Genomic DNA, 20,680 nt, shown 5'->3' on the forward strand with positions numbered 1-20,680 from the left:
AAGGGACTTAAATATGTTCCAGATCCCTCTAAGATGGATATAATTTCAAAAAATACACTGTGTTATTATGTAGTACTTTGATTATTATTCATTCTGATGCTATAGTTAAAAATTTCTACTTTGAATAACTTGGAATGATTTACATTATTTCTCAATTTAATTCAGACTTAATGTTGTTATTAATATTAAAAATTTTTCCCAAAATAGCAATGTCAATGAAAAAATAAATTTTATTCACAAATGAATACAAATATATACATAAAATATTAAATATTTTTAGCTACATTACTATGAAATAAACACAATTTTGATTGTACACCTTTAAATATTTTTCTTTTTGGTACTGAGGTTTGAACTCAGGGCCTATACCTTAAGCCACTCCACCAGCCCTTTTCATGGTTTTTTTAAAGATAGGGTCTTGTGAACTATTTGCCAGGGTTTTTTTTGAACCACAATTCTCCTGATTTCTGCCTCCTGACTAGCTAGGATTATAGGCATGAGCCACCTGCAACAGACTTAAAATAATTTTTAAAGGCAAAAAACCCCGAAAATGGTCATAGTAACACAAAACTCTGAAACCATCACAATGTCTAGAATTTATTCCCTCTGTAACATATTCATTATAATAAGCTTTAATTGTGTTATTATGTAATAAGCATTACTTAGTTTTGTTTTCCTATTGGTACAATGTAATTCTGCAAAGTAAATTTAATTTAGTCATAATAAAAGTCACAAATGTATCATGCTTTAGAATTTCAAAAACCCTTTCATAATCAAAATAACATGTGTTCATTAATAAGAAACTGATAACTGCTATCAACATTTTAGAGGTGAGGAAAACTACCTGTAACAAGTTTAAGTGATTAGACTTAACATTTGAGTTTGTCAGATCACGTCCAAACTAAATGCTTCCTCCTAAAAACTCAGAGAGTGTGCAGGTGCCGCTGGTCGGCACTATTCACAATAGCCAAGTTATGGAAACAGCCAAGATGCCCCACCACTGATGAGTGGATTAAGAAAATGTGGTATCTATACACAATGGAATTTTATGCAGTCATGAAGAAGAATGAAATGTTATCATTCACTGGTAAATGGATGGAATTGGAGAACATCATTCTGAGTGAGCTTAGCCTGGCCCAAAAGACCAAAAATCATATGTTCTCCCTCATATGTGGACATTAGATCAAGGGCAAACACAACAATGGGATTGGACTATGAGCACATGATAAAAGCGAGAGCACACAAGGGAGGGGTGAGGATAGGTAAGACACCTAAAAAATTAGCTAGCATTTGTTGCCCTTAACACAGAGAAACTAAAGCAGATACCTTAAAAGCAACTGAGGCCAATAGGAAAAGGGGAACAGGAACTAGAGAAAAGGTTAGATCAAAAAGAATTAACCTAGAAGATAACACTCACGCACAGGAAATCAATGTGAGTCAATGCCCTGTATAGCTATCCTTATCTCAACCAGCAAAAACCCTTGTTCCTTCCTATTATTGCTTATACTCTCTCTACAACAAAATTAGAAATAAGGGCAAAATAGTTTCTGCTGGGTTTTGAGGGGGTGGGGGGAGAGGGAGGGGGGGCGGAGTGGGTGGTAAGGGAGGGGGTGGGGGCAGGGGGGAGAAATGAACTAAGCCTTGTATGCACATATGAATAATAAAAGAAAAATAAATAAATAAAAAAATAAAAAAATAAAAACTCAGAGAGTGATCAGTAATTAACTCAGTTATTAATATTATAGTATCCAACTACTGCTGAAGAAACATTCTTTTTTGCAGGCAGATAGTTCTGGGGTTTAAATTTAGGGCTTTGTGCTTGGTGGTCAGGCACTACCAATTGAACCCATACCTACACCTCCTTTTCTCTGGTTATTTTGTAGATAGGGTCTTGCTTTTTGCCTGTGCCATACTAATCTGTGATCCTCCAAATGTAGCATTTATATCACAACAGGAATAACAGGCCCACACCAGCACAAAAGGCTTTTTTCTTTTGAGATGGGAGCTCTAGAATTTTTTGCCTGAGCTGGCTCAAATACCTCCCAAGAAACTAGGATTATATGTATGTAATCCTATGCCCAGCTAGAAACATTCTCTCAAAACAAACTATTTTTAATAAAACCTTTAATTTTTACACCCAGTACTGTTCTGCATATTTTTATCAGTAGCAACAAGTATTTTTTAAGGAACTCTAAGTGCTGTTTTTAGCAATCACAAAGTATCTATTTCTGTTGAAACTGCAACCACTAAGAAATGTTAAATTATTTTTAAATTTATATTCTCATCAAGTAAAGACTACCTCCCCTAGAGATCTACAGCAATCAGCAAATCTCATTTGGACTTTGTAGCTGCCGTTTAACTAGTAACAGGTTTATTGTGACAATGTTTCTTCCCATGGTTGTTTCTTTTTTCAGGTAACAGACTTTTAGATGTAGGAAGAGAGAATGATGATTGACAGTGGCCAATGTGCTGTACACTATTCCGATGACCCCCATGATCATGTTTCATGCTGAACTGAAGGCATGTTGGTTCATTATGAGGAACTGTCAGTCCTAAAGAAAAACTACAATAAAAAAGGAAGATAGGAAACTGGTAGTGGAATACATCCCTCAAATTTTAGCTTTCCTTGCTTTTCCTGGTAACTATTGGGTTAGGTACTGATTAGTGTTTGCTTGTCTTTCTATGAGTTGGGCAGAATTATACTTTTGTTTGGGAAGTATGAGAAGAACTTGACTTTTCCTGTATCCATTCCAACTAAGTTATACAACATTGGAAAACCCTGAAGATAAAACCTTTTATTTTGGTAATTATCTTAGTTATATTATCACAACAATATGCTCAATATATTTTGGTTCAGCATATGGATACATTTTTGGTAAAATATCATCAAATGCAATAAATACATTATTTTTCTAAACAATTACATGCATTGCTTTTTTTTTTTTCAATTGTGCTGGGAGTTGAACTCAGGTTCTCACACTTGCTAGGCAAGTGCCCTACTAATGACTAAATCTGCATAAATATTTACTGTCATTAGAAAAAATTAAACAACTGGACATAATGCTTTAAATTTAGAGGTAGTTCATCTTAGAATATAACTTTAAGCTAAAAAATTAAGCATATTACTTAAGAATGCAAATAAGTTTAACAAAATAGTTTCACTAATTTTATGTATTTTAACATATAATAGGTACAACATGTCTATTTAATTCTGAGCCCTCTGACTCAAGTAACTTCACAGATGTAGAACAAAGCATTCCAAGCCACCTTTTGGCACTTTATAATCATGTAAATTGTGAGGCTCTATGTGCAAGGCTGTAACAGTAACATGCTCTCATTGTCATAGACCATATGTTGTATATTTTTAAATACATAGATGAGATTTCTTACAATTAAATCTAAAGAACAATTAAAAAAATAAAGTATTGGTTTTCATCAAAACCAAACTGTGGGGTATGATGGCATGGAAGCAAAAGTAATTAATTTAATCTGCTCAGGATTACCTTTGGAGTTTGATTCTGTATTCCACAGAGAATGGTACATCACTGAGGCACCAATGAAATGAATAAACTGGATTTCTTTTTTCTTTCTTTCTTCTTCTTTTATTTATTTATTTATTTTGTGTTTCTGGGACTTGAACTGAGGGCCTACACCTTGAGCCACCCCACCAGCCCCTTTTCATGATGGGTTTTTTTTTTTTTTGAGATGGGGTGTCACAAACCATTTGCCCAGGCTGGCTTCAAACATGATCCTCCTGATCTCTACCTCTTGAGTAGCTAGGATTAAAGGACATGAGCCACCAGTGCAACTAGATTTATTTTAATCTATATGCTCAAAGAAATGAACAATGGGGATGTCTTAATTTCTAGAAATTAAATCTAACAATAAGAAATAAACTATCCTATGGGATTTGCATTTCTCTTACCCTCTCAATATTATTACTTTGCTTGGTCCACAGTAGTTTAGAATAATGTGCTTAGTGAAAAAAATAAAGAACAAATAAATTATTCAGGTTACATGTTTAATAACATAAAATGTTTTCACTAAAAGTTCAGGTGGTTCTTGGAATTTTATTTGTTTATTTCTGTATTAGAGTTTAAACTCAGTAACTCAAGCTTGCTAGCCAAGCAATCTACCACTTGAACCACACTCTCAACCTTTTTTGCTTTAGTTATTTTTCAGATATGTCTCTTATGTTTTTGCCCCTGGGCTGGCCTTGGCTTAAGATCCTCTGACCTAAGATCCTCTTAAGTTTTGTGCAATCACATCCAGCTTGTTTGCTGAGATGGAGATTCACGAACTTTTTGCCTGGGCTGACCTGAAACCATGATCCTCCCAATCTTCACCTCCAAAAGTAGCAGGGATTACAGGACTGTACCACAGAGACTGGCTCTCTTCTAGGAATTTTACAATGTAAAACAGATTTAGACTAACAGTTTTCTGGTATCTAAATAGATTTTATCAATATTTATTTCCTTTCTCAGTGACTTACTATCAATACCTGATATTAGGATTATATCATAAACATTCTAAATTTCCAATGTTTTACAAATAAAGTTTAAGCAGTTATTTCTAAGTTTAGATGATCACAATTTAAATGCACAATGGTCATTTATTAAGAGAAATAGTTTTAACAATTGATTTTGAAATACTTATATTTAACCTTGTCATAATTTTAGTCCTGGAAGAACTTGGACATAATTTTAGAATACCAAGAATAAGAATATCTCAGTTACATAAAAAACCAATATGTTTTTGAATACATCTGTATATACAGCAAAGCTCTCAAATATTATGTTGTAAACTAGTCAAATGCAGAATTGTTAGTGTTCTGTTATTGTACATTTAAATGTATTGCCTTCTAGTTTGAAATAGATGGGATATTTTCTATGTTGATTTCTTTACCTAATCAGTAGAGCAGGCTAAATTTATTTTTATAATTCATAGGATGGAGGAGATTTTGATTACTGGTAATTTGGCAGGTAGGTCAGAATTCTTCTGTGCCTCCCAACACTGATTTCAGGTTTTCTTTCCTTTGTTGTATTCTATCCCTAGAATTGAAAGCTGAGGCAACACAATGTCTGCAGAGACATATAGTATATTTTTATTCTTTTGCTTATTCTGTTTTCCTAATGTGGGAAAAAAAGACTTTTCTTCATAGTGAGAAAGGTGCTGCTTTTGCAAATGAGATGAGACCCTCAAAAGAGGTGAGCAAACACCCACAGGCTAAACACAATTTTAATATCTAACAACTTATTTCTCTTCCTAATTTGTCCATGCTGATTTTAAATATTAGGTAGGATGCAGCTTATATTTGTAGTTGGCAGCATGTTTCACTGTACTAACAATTCTAATAGTGAAGATCACATTTTGGAATGTTAGAAATTGGCAAGTGTTACTTGAAAAATAAATGGTAAGTATCAAAAACCATTTTTCCTCTCCATGGTTTTTACATTCTTCATGTTAACCCCACATTTGGGAAGTGGCAGCTCAATATGGTAGAACCTTTGGACTGTTGATTGGGGCCACACATCATCTTCACTGAGCTTAAGTTACCTCATTTTAGAGAAAGAAATAAGTAGTAACCTATATGATTGAGAGGCTAGGTAGTATTTCTTTAATTTGCTTTTAATTAAGCAAAAGGGAAAGTTGAAAGTGATAGGAACACTGGACATAGCAAGGCAAGTTTCAGCTCTGTATCTTCTTTTTTCTTTTTTTTTTTTGTGCAGGGTGTGGGTACATTGTAGCATTTACAAAGGTTCTTACAATGTATCAAATACATCATAATTGAATTCCCCCCTTCACTTCTCTCCCTCATCCTTCCTTCTCTGATTCCTGGAACAGTTACAGCAGGTAACATTTTTGCATTTACATACATGTAAATATATTATTTATACCATATTCATCCTTCTACTCTTTTCCCTGCTAATTCTCCCTTCCCATTGGTGTAAACTGCCACACACACCCCCAACCTCCCACCCCCAGCAGGCAGAATCTCTTCCACCCTCCTGTAAGCTACCACATACTGCTTAGCAGTGAGTACCTTGGTTGGTGCCCTCAAAGTCCCTTCCTTCCCCTCTCACCAAATCCCTGCCCCTCCCCTCTCCAGCTCAAGATCACTGACTTGCAAAGCTCAGTGCTCCCATCTCAGCTCGATTATTCTCAACACCTCCTCCAAGTTAATAGATAAATTATATGTACATACATAAACGTAACAGGTAAAATGAAAAGCATGACTTTTTGCTAGTTTGAGGTAAAGGTAGCTACACAGGGAGTTTCCTTGTGTTGTTCCCATGCATATGTGGATTACAGCTCCAACTGATTTTCCTCTTCCAGTCCTCTTCACTACCCCCTAGTTCGCTTCCCATGGAGGCCCCAGCCAGTTTAAAATTTCTATATTCATTGCTATACATGGAGCACATTAACCTCATTCAAGTTTTTGATTTCCTTCCATTGCCCTATCCCTTCCATGAACACCCTTCCTTTAGTGTGACACATGTCCCATAATATTGCTGCATTTGTTTAAGGTCTACAATCTGCATAAGAGGGGGAAAATGTGATTTTTGGCTTTCTGAGCCTGTCTAACCTCACTTAAGATGATGTTCTCCAGTTCCATACATTTATTTGTGAATGACAAAATTTCATTCTTCTTTGAGGCTGAATAAAATTCCATCTCAATATGTAAATACCACATTTTCTTAATCCATTCATCTGTAGTGGCTATTTCTATAGCTTAGCTATTATGCATAATAATGCAATAAACATGGGTATGCATGTGCCTTTATAATAACCTGAGTCACATTCTTTCAACAACACCCCTAGGAGTGGGTACTACTTGATCACATGGCAGATCTATATTTAGATTTTTAAGAAGCTTCCATATTGTTTTCTATTTTGGTTGTACTAGCTTACATTCCACCTCAGTGTATGAGGGTTCCCACTCCCCAATCTCATCCTCACCAACATTTGTTGTAGGTGGTGTTCTTGATGGTAGCAAATCTAACAGGAATGAGGTGGAATCTTAGTGTGGTTTTGATTTGCATTTCCTTTATGGCAAGAGATGGTGATATTTTTTCATGTATTTTTTGGCCATTTGTACTGCTTCCTTTGAAAAAATTCTGTTTAGTTTAGTTGCCCACTCCAGAGCTCCTTGTATGTTCTGGTTATCAACCCCTTGTCTGATGTATAGCTAGCAAAAATGTTCTCCCATTCTGTGGGTGGTCTCTTGAAGTTAGACCATTTCTTCTGCTGTGCAGAAACTTTTTAATTTCATGTAGTCACATTTGTCAAATCTTTCTCTTAGTTTCTCGGCCATTTGTGTTCTACTGAGGAAGTCACTGTCTATATATACCTAGTTCTTCCAGCATATTCCCTGCTCCTTCCTCTACTAACTTCAAGGTTTTGGGTCTGATATTAAGGTCCTTAATCCACTTTGAGTTGATACTTGTACAGGATGATAAACATGGATCTAGTTCTGCAGGCAGATGTCTAGTTTTCCCTGTAACATTTGTTGAAAAGGTATCTTTTCTCCATCATATGTTCTTGGCACCTCTGTCAAAAATAAGCAGGTGTAGCTGTATGGATTCATATCTGTGTCCTCTATTCTGTTCCACTAGTCTTCATACCTGTTTTTGTGCCAGTACCATGGTGTTTTTATTGCTATGGCTCTGTAGTATAGTTTGAATTTGGCTATTGTTCTACCTCCAGTGTTGCTCTTTTTTGCTTAGTATTGCCATGGCTATTCATGTTCTTTTGTGTTTCCAAACAAATGTTAAAGTTGAGTTTTCAACCTCTGTGATGAATGTCATTGGGATTTTGATGGGAATTCTGTTGAACATGTAGATTGCTTTTGGTAGTACAGTTGTTATTACTATGTTGATTCTGCCAATCCATGCTCATGGGAGATCTTTCCATCTTAAGTAGTCTTCTTTGATTTCTTTCTTCAATAGTTTGTAGTTCTCCTTGTAGAGGTCATTTACATCCTTTGTTAAGGTTATTCCTAGATATTTGACTTTTTTTGAGGCTACTGTAAGTGGAATAGCTTTCCTATATTCTTTCTCAATCTGTTCGTTGTTGATGTATAGAAAGACTATTGCTTTTTGTAAGTTGATTTTGTGTTCTGTTACTTTTCTGAAGCTGTTTATGGTGTCTAGGAGTTTTTTGGTGGAGTTTTTTTTAATCTTTTATGTATAAGATCATGTCATCTGCAAATGATATGACTTCTTCTTTACCTATTTGTATCCCTTTTATTTCTTCTTCTTGCCTTATTGCTCTGGTTAGGAATTCCTAGACTATGTTGAATAGGAGTGGAGAGAGTGAGCACCCTTGTCTTGTTACTGACTTAGGGGAAGAAGTGTATTGCGATGTTGCAGGATGGAATGCCCTGTAGACATCTGTCAGTTCCAATCTATCTATGGTGTCATTTAGTTCTAGGATTTCTTTGTTGATATTTTTGTCTGGATGACCTATGTATTGTTGGTAGAAAGTATTAAAGTCTCCCACTTACCACTTTGTTGGACCCTACATGTGATTTTAATCCTTTAGTGTATGTTTAATGAAGTTGGGTGCCCTGACATTGGGTGCATATAAGTTGATAATTGTTATTTCCTCTTGATGTATTGCTCTTTTTTATTAGTAATGAATTGACCTTCTTTATCTCCTTTTATTAAATTAATTATGAAGTCCACTTTATGTGATATAAGTATTGATACTCCTGACTGCTTTCAGGGGCTGTTAGCTTGGTAAATTGTCTACCAGACTTTCTCCCCAAGACAGTATTTGTTTCTGTCAATAAGGTGGGTCTCTTATAAACAACAGATTGCCAGGTGTCTCTTTTTAATTCTGTTTGTCAACAGTGTCTTTTGATAGGGAGTTGAGTTCACTAACATTCAGTGTTAGTATTGAGTGGTATGTGGTGATTCTTGCCATTTACTTTTCTTTTAAATTTTTTTTTAATTTAAGGATGTGAATGTGTGCAGCTGATTCTATGTACTCTTTGATTACTTGTCTGTTCTTCTCATGAGGTTAAATACTTCCTGTCCTTTCTTTGTTATGTTAGTTTTCATCTTATTTGTGTAGGATTCCTTTCAGAATCTTCTGTAGTGTTGGCTTGGTGTTCATAAATTGTTTTAGTTTCTGTTTATCATGGAAGACTTTTTTTCCTCCATCAATTTTCAATGATAGTTTTGCTGGGTAGAGTATTTTAGGATTGAAAAAGTTTCCTTTTAGTGGTTGAAATTCCTCATTCCATGCCCTTCTTGTTTTTAAGGTTTCAGTTGAGAAGTTGTTATTTTGATGGGTTTACCTTTATATGTTGTTTGTTTTTTCTCTCTTACAGCCTTCAATATTCTTTCTCTGTTCTCTGTGCTAGTTGTTTTAACAATAAAATGCTGTAAAGAGGTTCTACTTTGGTCAAGCCTATTTGGTATCTTGTGTGCTTCCTGTACCTGAATGGACAACTCTTTTGGAGATTTGGGAAATTTTCTATTATTATTTTTTGAATATATTACATATCCCTTTGGCTTATACCTCTTTTCCTTCTTCTCCTTTGATTCACTTTAGAGTTTATTGAGGTCCTCTCTGAGTTCATTTAGTTGTGTGTCATCTCAAGTTTTTTATTTACAGTGTCTTCATAGCTCTTGAGTACATCTTAATACTCTTTCCTCTGATTTCAGGTTGAAGCAGTGATGCTTTTATTTTTTATATGGGTTTCACCAAGACATTGTCCCTTCTTGAGGTTGGTATGTTAGGTTGAATGGAAATGAGTGTTTCTGTTCCTTATCGGATATCTTTGGGTGGTGGGTTCTGCTCTGAGTGTTTTAGCCAGGGGTTCCTTAGTGGACTGGGGCCTATGGAGCAGGCAGGTTCTTAGAAGTGGTCCAGTGAGGGGTTGATATATGAGCAGTTGCCACCCACTTCCACTCAAAGGGCAAGCCCAGAAGTTAGAAATGAGCTTTTTTCTTGGCGAGACTGTCAGTTTCAGCCTTGCTCCCAGTTTCTCCAAGGCAGGGCAGTGCCTGGATTTCCCCACAGCAGCTGCTCAGTCACCCCACACCAACATGGGCTTTTTCAGCTCTGCATTCAGCTCCACCCCTCCAGGCAGAAGGGAAATAGTCCTTCCATATACTTGACCACCAGTTTTGTCCAGAAGGTGTGCAACTGGCTTCCCAGCTGTGTCAGAATATATGGATCCCTCCCAAACAATGTGTAGTGTTCACCTTGCTGGGTAGCAGACTCACTTGGTTGAAATGGATCAGCTACAGGGCAGCTCAGGAAGGCGACAGTCAGAGATTTTGTGTCTGTTTGTGTTTGGTGGGTCCAGGCCTTCCCACATGCTTGCAGTAGCTCTCTTTCTATGATTATCTGTGTTGCATTATTGTTGACAAGGTTGTAGACACCCCAAGGTGAAATAAAGCTGCATAGGCAGGCAGCAGTCATAAGTTCTGTGTCCACACATATTATGGTGGGTCCAGGTACTCCCAGATGCTTGTAAGTCTCTCCCATTCTCTGAGCAGTGACCCAGTGGGAGGAAATTAAGAGAGAGAAAGATAAAGAAAAGAAAGAAAAAGAAAAAAAAGTGGGGAAAAAAAAGCCCCCAGGTATATCTGACCATGCTCTCAACTGTTCCAGCAGGTGAACAGACAAGTGGGCCAGGAGCACCTGCCTGACCCTGTGCTGGGCTATTAGGCACTTTAAAAAGTTAGTTTAAGAGTTGGCTACTGAATATTAAGTGCCCATTTTCTGATGGCAGTATCTTGGTTGGCAGAAAAAGCAGTACTACCCGATCCTTGCTGCCACGAACATCTGAAGTAGTAATTTAAAATCATGCAGGTTAAGTTCCCTGGGTCCATCAGCTATGTGCTCTCTTTATTTTCCCCTCTGTTCTGCATCTTGAACTCATGATAACAAAGGTATGGGTGTTGGGCAATTTTCTCTGAGGTTAACTATGAGGGACAAATATGGAATAGAGAATCAACTTCACTGTTATTTGAAGTAACATGGATTTCTTTCAGAAGTTTTACTCCTTCGAAGGTCTCATAATAAATTAATAAGCTTCTTGGGAAGAGAGTCATACATTGAGACATAGTGTTTTCATTTTAATAATCACAAAACACAGACTAACCCAACTTCACGCGTACCTGTTTTGTCACATGAGTGAAAAGAACATGATCCTTGGAATTCTCCTGAATTGTCAAATGTCAAATCTCCAAACATATGAAGATAATTCAACTTTGGGATGCATGTTATCCATATGTTAAACTTTGGATTGTAGTAATCAGTTAGTTATTTGGTTATAAATATATCATAAGTTGGAACATACTAGTTGACTTCTATGTTCTTGTATTTTATCAGTTCATATAATTAATAGTATTTCAGTCATTTATTTTGCATGTATAGGTTTTCTTGTAAATTTGATTATATGTGTATTTATTATACATATATTTTATTAAGAAGAGCTATAGGTTTTCATGCAGAAAATCTACTAAGAAACTTAAGAAAAGGACATAAAATGCTACATTTTAAATAACCCAAACCTTAGTTGGATTATGATATCTAAGGCTAACTAATAAAAAATTGCATCTGTTTTTATGGGATTTTGAAATATTAGTATAAATAAGAGAAGATTGAGAAGATTTAGGGACTCAGTTTTCTCTCTGAAATGAGAGGCAATTTCAAGGGCAAATTACCTTGTGAGAAGTGAGACATGTGTCGAGTAATGGGAAGAATGTGGCAAGTACAAAGCAGGGGTGGAGAGAGATCTGGAAAGGAAAGGACTATGAGATGAGGCTGTAACAGTTGACAGGTTCAGATCCAGGCTGCGGTTCAAGACCATTCGGCAGGGAGAACTGTTAACAGATGGTCACAAATAATAATTGCCTAATGATGAAATGCCATAAACCAAGGTTATAGCTCAGATTCAGGAACCAGAAAGCCATTAGACTCAATAAAAAGATGGGGTAAATATTCAGAAAGATTCAAATATGGTTTTAAAAAGCTCACATCCTACCAGGTTTTATTGGGGTGCATAACATATAACACATACATATAATATACATATATGCTATTATCTTTATCCAGTACAACAGGGATTTGCTAGATATGTAGCAAATTTGCTAGAGATTTTCTTAGAGATGTAAAAATTAGTTTATAGTTAGTAATTTAAAATAAGTTAACACAAATTAAATTCCTCACTAACAAACAACAGCATTTTCTGTAACAAGGCTTTAAGGGCAGACTAGATGTGGTTCCTTTAACAGGCATTTATTTGGTCAAGAAGAAAGTAAAATGATGTGGAAAAAAGACGTAACAGGACAAATAATTGCACCACTGACTTAAATGTAGAGTGGTAGCACAGCTTATAAGGAGTATTTAGCCAGAGCTGTATTCTCAGGCACCTTTTTAATACTGTCCTTATAAATCCTCTCATAGCCAGTAACATGCTTGGAAATGTTCCAAGTGCTTTACCACCATTATCTCACTTAATTCCACATTGATCCTGAGGTAGCATTATTGTTGGAGTTGGAAGATCAGGTAATGGTGGCTTAAGAGGTTAAGTAACTTGCTAAAATTCACACACCCAGTGAATGGAAAGTCATTGAACAGGTAAAACGTGGGCTTAGACCAAGCAGAGTCTATGGGTCATATGTCCTTATAAAATTGCAGCTGCTTCTCAGCTGCACACCAGAATATCACAGCTTGTCTTTAACATGGCAGGATTCACAGTCTTGCTTTTAATTAGCTAATTATAGACTTTGGTTATCTAAATTAGCTGTTCTCACTCCTTAGGGGTGTGGGACCCTGAGACTGGTGGTTGACTCTGCTCTTGAGAGCACCAGCTCCCTGCTAAATGCAGCTCACACAAAATTTAGCATGCCTAATCCTCCTCTTTTTCTTGTCAAAGGAGGTAAATTTAGTAAGGGAGTAAATACTTGATTAAAAGTGCTCAGTGTGTCTCTTTTCTATATCTGGCTTCATCTGACAAATTCATATAAGAGGTTATTTTATCAGACATTGAAACAAGTTAACTGTTAATCATTACTGAGCAGCAGTAGATTGCAGTTTTAAAAACTAGATTCTGGACCCAGGATGCCTGAGTTAAAGATCTCAGTTCTGCCAGTCACTGCCTATATCACTTTGAACAAACTACTTCCTCAATTTCTTAATCTGTTAAGTTGGAATAACACCACTATGCTCCAGATAGAATATTATCTTTGAAAATTAAATATTAACAAATATGAAGCACTGTGAAAATATGTGTTCTGTTACTAGCTGAATAATAGCAATAGCAGGAATAGTTTCATTGATTCTAATCATGGAAGGATGCTTTCTGAACTCCACTGATATACTTTGAGCAAAGCTTCTTTCTTTTTCTCAAGAGTAAACCCTTAGAAACCTTACCATACTTCAAATATAACTGTGATCTTATCATAACATTTTAGTAAAAGCTGTAATCAATTTCCAAATCTTTGTATCCCCATAAACTCTTTAGAAATATGGTTGGAAGGAGAAACGTAAATAGAAATAATATGAACTTCCATGAGTTATCATCCATAATTACCTGGAACTCCTTTTAACTTCAGTCTCCTATTTTGGGAAAATTAACTGATTTTCCCATTTCAATGTTACTATTTCTTCTGGTCCTCTTAACACCCACTTCATTATTAGATGGTGAGGTTATTTAATGTGTTTATAACAAGTTACAGTACTAATCACTCTGAAATCTCAGTGGCTTAAACCAGTGCAGATGTGTCTATTGCTCAGGCTAGACTGTCAACATAGTTTAGAAGATCTAGACTCTTGAGATTCTACTGCATGCTTCCCCACTTCCACCATGCTACCTTGGAGAGAAGGGAGGTGGTAGAATGTGAAGTTTCCAATGTGACTGACAAGGAAAAACTCGTATCACTTTACTCTTTTTTATTATTTATTTATTTTGGTGAAAGCATGTCAGATAATCACACTTTGCTTCAAAGGAGGAAAGGAAATATAAGTTCATCTGTGCCAAGAGGTTTTTTCTTTTGGCAAACAGCCCTCATGATCTCACACTGCATATAAGATTATCTTCTCTCTTACACCCAGGTTTTAGCTGCACAGCCACTAACGTTTAGCTATAATTTTCTATGAAGCAGTTATATATGCATCAACTTCAATTGAGGGTGGCTTTTTTAAAATGTTCACACTGCTTTACCAAGCATGCTTTAAACTCAGTAATATGAAAATATGAATGAAAAATGGAAGTGGTCCAAATGATTTGGTACTGGTAGAGATCCTCTTAGCACTATGAAAGTGTATGTGTAAACTTTCCCCACCCCTTTTGCTTACAAAATGTGCATAATTGCCATGGGTATTTTGGATTACTTTTATTGAAATCGTTTAAATGCTTAAAGACTTACAGCTATTATGAAGAAGAAAATGAGCTAATTATTCCCAATGAGTTAAAGTGAGGATAAATTGCATCAAATTTAGGTGATGATCTTCTTTTCATCCCTATAAAATGAAGAATCATAAGCTATGCACCTTTTAACTGAATTTCTTCATGGAAAATGAATAGAGCATGGCAGAGTCAATCTGTTAATTTCAGCTATATTAACCAGCCAGAGGAATTCCTGCACCATCTCTCAGAGTCAATATAAATCAGGACGATGACCTTAATGAACAGATTGTCCACCACTTAGTGGGATTCGCTGAAGTGTAAAGGCAAAGATTGCATTTTGGGTGTTTTGAAAGTAATTATTTTTCTCATTATGCCATTTGATAATGTTTTTAAATACATATTGCAATTACACTTAGCAAACCTATTGCAAATTATTTAAAGAAAGAGATTACAATTGTAGGTCAAGAACTTCTAACTAATACCACATCAAAAGTGGAAAACAAGGCAAGAGTTGACAACTTAAATACTAAGCAAACATTTTAGTTTTCATCTTTATTATTATAAGACAGTAAGTAAAATTGACAATTATCCATGTCAAAATGAAATAAAAGCAAAAGAATATTTTCAATGACTATTCCATCTAATTACCAAAAAGTATTGGTTTGCAAAATTTCTAATGTTAACCCACAAATATTGTGTAAATGATGAGAATATGACATTAAAAGAAATTAAAAGTATTTTCAAGAAAGGTCCAAGGGTCCATTTTTATCTCCTAACTCCATGATCTAAAATTTAAATTCTCATTGTTTCTATCCTAAATAATTAATCTAGCTCATAACTGGTCTCCTTAGTTCTACTCATTCTCTGTAAAGTTTGTTTGGAGTACTGTAACCCATGTTTTTGATAACATAGAAGTCAGAAAATTCCATTAAACAATTTAAGTCTTCCAGTGGTTTTCATTGAACTAAATGAAAACCAAAGTCCTTCTACAGGCCCACAAGGCTGTACACAAACTGACTACTTCTGACTTCATTACCATATATGACCCTACTACCTCTGTTTGTTCAAGTCACACTAGCTTCTTTGCTGTGTCAGAAACATAGCCTAGGCATCTTTCTCTTAGCACTTTGTGCTTGCTGTTTTTCCCTTCAATATACTGCAATCCATTTGATTTTCAACTGCAACAAAATGTTCCAGGTCCTTCAGAAGTACCAACTTGGCTAGCACTTTTTAGACCACCCTCCCAAGCCCATTTCCTATTTTCTTACCAGCTTTAATTTTATAGTACTTACCATTATCTAAAATATTTTATGTATTTCACATGTATACTACACTGCACTACACTACACACACACATACACAAATACACAGTCTTTATCATTTCCATGAGATACAAGCTTCCTTAAAAACAGGCTTCTTGGTTTGCTATGTTCAATGTTGTATCTTGAATGCATGGATTAGGGTTTAGCAAATGCTAAGAATCAGGAGTTAGAGATATTTTGAAAAATCAATTTCAACATCAAATATATAGCTAAAGTCACAAGACTGGGAAAAATAAATAATATGAAACATCTATCGTGAGCAAGTCTTTTAAACACTCGTAAAAATTGTCAATACAAGGTACAGGTAATCTTGGACTTACAATGTGATGTATCAGGTATATGCTAAGTCTTAGGGTAATCTTGAATATCACTCTAAGTCAGTTTAAAACAATGGTATGATATCTAACTTAAAATTGGCCACTGGAAGTCAAGTTTTAATTCTTCTTGAATGTTCCCTCTTTTAAGAAGAGTTTTGAGGAAAGATTTGAGATACTGCATTAGCACAACATACATTTTTAGAGATTGACTTCAACCAACTTTTATTAATGTGTATTTTATAACACAGTAAGTGGAATAGAATTATGACCAAAATTAGCAGATTTCCTTTATTATTTCGCCTCCTTGTTTATTATTATTGTTTTTCTTATGCTAGACATTTCTATTTATTTTATCATTGTTTATATATTTATTCATATGTGTATACATTATTGTCCTTGTTTATTATTTTTGAATATAAATTGGCTTGCTGTTTATCAAGCTCTTAAAACATTGCAGATACCAATATCACAGATATTAAGCAATGTATGACTAACTTATCTATCCATGTGTATTGGTCTATATGTTTACAGCATGTTCCATATATATATTTCAAAAAATATTTTCTTATTCTCAATATTATATGACTTTTTACTATCCTCGTATAGTTTTATATGGTGAAGAAGAGGGACTTTGTTGAGTATACTGGCTTTCAGGATTATCAAAAAGTTTGGAAGGAATAAAATAGGTAGAAAAGACAACAAAAGTGGAAGACCATAAATATTTTATATAGTGGAGACTAGTACTCCTTGGTTTGATAGGGAAAAGAATTAACCCTGCCATACTCATTAATGTTGTCAAGAAGAAGTAATAGAATGATGTAATTAAAATTGATTTTGAGGACAACTGTACTCCTTGCTATTTTGTAAGTGAAGATTGAGAAGTCCACTGTTTGAGGCTAACCTGAGTAAAAACACCCCATCTGAGAAAGTTGGGCACAGAAACCAAGGAGATCATCTAGACAAATTTTAAACTAAGAAAAGGTCATTCTGTTTGGCATACAGATAATGAAGAAAAATTCTTTGGGTTTGCGTTCCAGCTTTGTTACTCTATTGTATGATTTAAGACAAGATTTTCAACCTTCTGGTTCCTTAGTTTCCCATCTGACAAAGAAGATTAATATTCAAACATCATATGATTGCTCCAAGTTAATAGCCATAAGTATATCTAGAAATATTTTAAAAAGTGTCTGGCATGTACTAAGTTAGTAAATAGACTTGGCATCTATAGATTCTTATTTCCAAAATTATCAGATAAAGTTCTTATTGGCCTTTTGTACTACCAGTAGTAATTGTAAGATACAATCTTGTGGTTTTTATTGAGGTATAAATTAACACAGTTTTGCAAGGACTCTTGTTGTTGAATGTCTCATCAAAACATCATGATTTCTTCTTTGATTTTTAATGAGGTCTTTGTTTTATGCAGTGGCAAATGGAAGCAAATAAAATCTACAAACCCAAGCAAATTACCCTTAATAAGTATTTTAAATCTGTCATCTTTCTTTTGGCTTTCTTTGCAGATCATGATAATTAAATTTTTAAAGTTATTTCAAGAATAATATTAAATATTCTTCATAAAAGTAATTACTGATTTATTGAAATATAAATTATTATGGTATCAATTCTTAATTCTATTTGGGATTTCATTTATACTCAAATAAGATATCTAAGTAAAATCCAGAGATAAATTGTTAAGTTTCCAAGTATCACTTTTGTGGATGCATGAGTATATAGATAAGTAAAGTGCACTTTTCTACCTGAGAGTAACATACAATGCAAATAATAAGTTATAGGGCATTATTTCATGGATGATGGAGAATGAGTATATTCTGTGACACTTCAGAATTTATATTAACAAGAGTTTGATTTGTGAGTTGTTACTTCATATATATCACCCAGAAAGCACAAAAAATGGAAGACTCTGAAAGGGAGGAATTAAGCTTGAATAAGATAGCTCATTGAGGAAAATAGCTTAAGAGCTATGAAGCACACAAGCAAGGAGTAAGAAACTTCACTAGGGAGTGTTAATATCGTTCACATAGTGATAAATAAACATACCCTGCTTTGGAAGCAAGGAAGTGGGGCCTTTTCATGACGGAGCTCTAGAGTTGTACCTTTAAACTTTTCTGATAATCAAAACATACACGTGAATATCCTTGTAAAACTGTAAAGTGCTGCTAGTATAAGTGTTATGATTATTAATATTATAGTAAATTTATTTTGCAAAATATTTATTTATCCTTATTGGTCTTTTCTCCTTTATACTGAAAATATCCTTATTTTCTCCACTACGTAGCACAGGATGGTCTCAGATTCACATGCTTTCTACCTACTGAGTCCTAGGATTACAGTCCTGTGTGTTAATTTTCTTATCAGGCAATTTTTGATCTATTCACAATTTTCAGAGACAATTTATGCATTTAAAACTATGAGAAAGCAATGTAGACCAATTTAATGAAATATCAATAGTGCTTCAATATCTTTCTATAAATTTGTGCAAGATGTTAATAATTAAGAATTTAAATTATATTTAGCAATTTATGTTATTTGTATCCCTTTACTTAGTACCAAGTTATAAGGTAGGAAACATGGAAATGAGAACCCAAATATTTGAAATTTAAAAATGCTAGATTAACATGTTGAATATTTATTAGATATCACAAAATATAAAAAAGAAGACATATAAAATGGTACTGCTCTTAATTCATGTAGTTTAGAAACTATTTTAGAAATATATTATTGCAACGAGTAGTTGTTGTCTGAGTAATGATCAACCTTAGAAGGCAGATGTTGTAGTGCTCACTATTTTATTGTTAGAAACTATGTTGACCCAACCTCATCTAGGCAGGTCATTTAATGAATATCACAGCTTGTAAATAGACAAGTCAGGTTCAAGACAGAATTAGTCTAAAATGAGGTCAACACAGGTTGATTCTTTGAGCTATGTGGGCAGCTGAGCCCTTCTCCAAATTTCATAGCCAATCCAACAGATAGCGGAGTTTCCAGCGCTCCTAAACAAGGAACAGCTGCAGCAGTAGCAGGGCAATTTCCCTCTTCAGTATCTGCTTGAGAAGTGAGGGAGCATCATGCTTATCCCAAGAGTTATCAAAGTTAGGATAAATAAAAACTTAAAAATCCATGCTTTAAATTTTAAATTATGTTGTGCACAATTTTCTGTATACTATATTATTGTCCATGTGACATATATAATTATAACTCTAGGACACAGTTGTCTAATATTTAAAAAGATAGAGCCTTGTGTTTTAGTTTAACAGCACATATAAATAAAAAAATAATAACATGAAAGCTTAAAAATTCTCAGGAAATATTTGATGTGGCTAATATTTTCTTCAATTTGTAGCTTTTAAATTCCTTTATTATTATAAGAGATGTCTTCAATTTTTTAAACATATTCAAATCTATTATCTTCTATACTTAGTGCTTGTATCTTTTATAAGAAAACTCAACAGATATTTTCCTTTAATATTTCCTACTATACTTTGCCCCTGATAATTAAGATTGTAATCCCTCATTAAATGATATTGTTTGCTAAGGAGAGAATTGAGGCAATCTTTAACAAATATGCAACTGCTTGTCCCAGATTCAATTTGTGAATAGTTTTCCTCTCCATAGTCAGCTCAGTGAAATATTGATCATGAATTCATGTGTTTGTTTCTCTCTGGGCTCAATTCTATGTTGTTGGCCAATGCAACTGTCTGTTCTCAATCATCACAAACCCCATCCACCACAGAATTACAGAAAGTCTTGATATTTTTCAGTGCAATATCCTTGCAATGAGAATCATCCCTTGCAGAAAAAGGAGCACTTCTTTCATTGTGTCTTGCTCATTCTTTTAGAAACCTGGGCTACATTTGTGAACCATTCCTTTCCATCTACTGTGTGGGAAGAAGGTTAAGACTACTCTAGCCTTTGGGAGACTGGCAATGACTCAAAATTTATCTTGTAGTGATTCTGTAGTTGGACACTGTCTTGGAATACCTGGTAACCCAGAACAATGAAAGTGGATGGCCACATAGCAAATAGCAAAAATTTTAACATTGTCTTTTAAAGTAAGGCATATTAGGAATAAATAGTGACATTATAGAAATGCTTACTTAAAAATTCCATATAGTCCACTCATTTAAATCACCTGCATATAATTATTTATAATGATAGTCTAAGTTTGTAAAAACAGAAAAGGAGCTCTTATGTCATATCATAATATTACAGTTCATTCAATCACACACAATTTCTTCCTCTATTTTCACAGTGTTTTAACAATGGATATTGGTAGGTTGGATTTTCTGATAACTAGAAAGAAATGACATGGTCTTTTCTGGTACACCAGCATGTATATCTGAGTGAAGGTTAAGGTTAACTTAATTTCTCACTTCAGTTGAAAATCAATTCTTCTACCCTTTTGTCATAATCCTATCAACTACACAGAGAAGCTGCTCTATTCTTGAATTATATTTGAATTTTCACAGGGAATTAAATTTTAGCTTTCAGAAACTGAAAGGTTTTATAGGATGACAGGACCTTTTTGTCTGTATTTACCGTAATAAGTAGTGACCCTGGGGTACTAAAGAGGTTTTCATAAGGGGCCCTTGAAAAGAATAAAGGGCAGTCAAAGGCAGAAGGTGTGGGTATATGGGATTTTTGCTGCCGGC

General features: G+C 34.6%; 1 protein-coding gene and 1 long non-coding RNA gene across 6 annotated transcripts in view; both read left to right on the forward strand.

Annotated features, from left to right (window-relative positions):
* Positions 1-20,680, forward strand: part of Cadm2 (cell adhesion molecule 2) — a 1,035,444-nt gene that overhangs the window by 169,069 nt on the left and 845,695 nt on the right. The gene's annotated exons all lie outside the window — the stretch shown is intronic.
* LOC141423224 (uncharacterized) overlaps positions 4,536-20,680 on the forward strand; it is a 78,326-nt gene continuing 62,181 nt past the window's right edge. For 2 of the 3 annotated variants that reach the window (XR_012447913.1, XR_012447911.1), the window contains exon 1: positions 4,537-20,636. This is a non-coding gene — a long non-coding RNA (uncharacterized lncRNA). Of the gene's footprint in view, positions 20,637-20,680 lie in introns of all 3 variants that reach the window. The other variant, XR_012447912.1, reaches the window with a different exon arrangement.

The sequence above is a fragment of the Castor canadensis genome, chromosome 5 (genome assembly GCF_047511655.1).
Source record: "Castor canadensis chromosome 5, mCasCan1.hap1v2, whole genome shotgun sequence".
In the NCBI taxonomy this organism is placed as follows: Eukaryota; Metazoa; Chordata; class Mammalia; order Rodentia; family Castoridae; genus Castor; species Castor canadensis.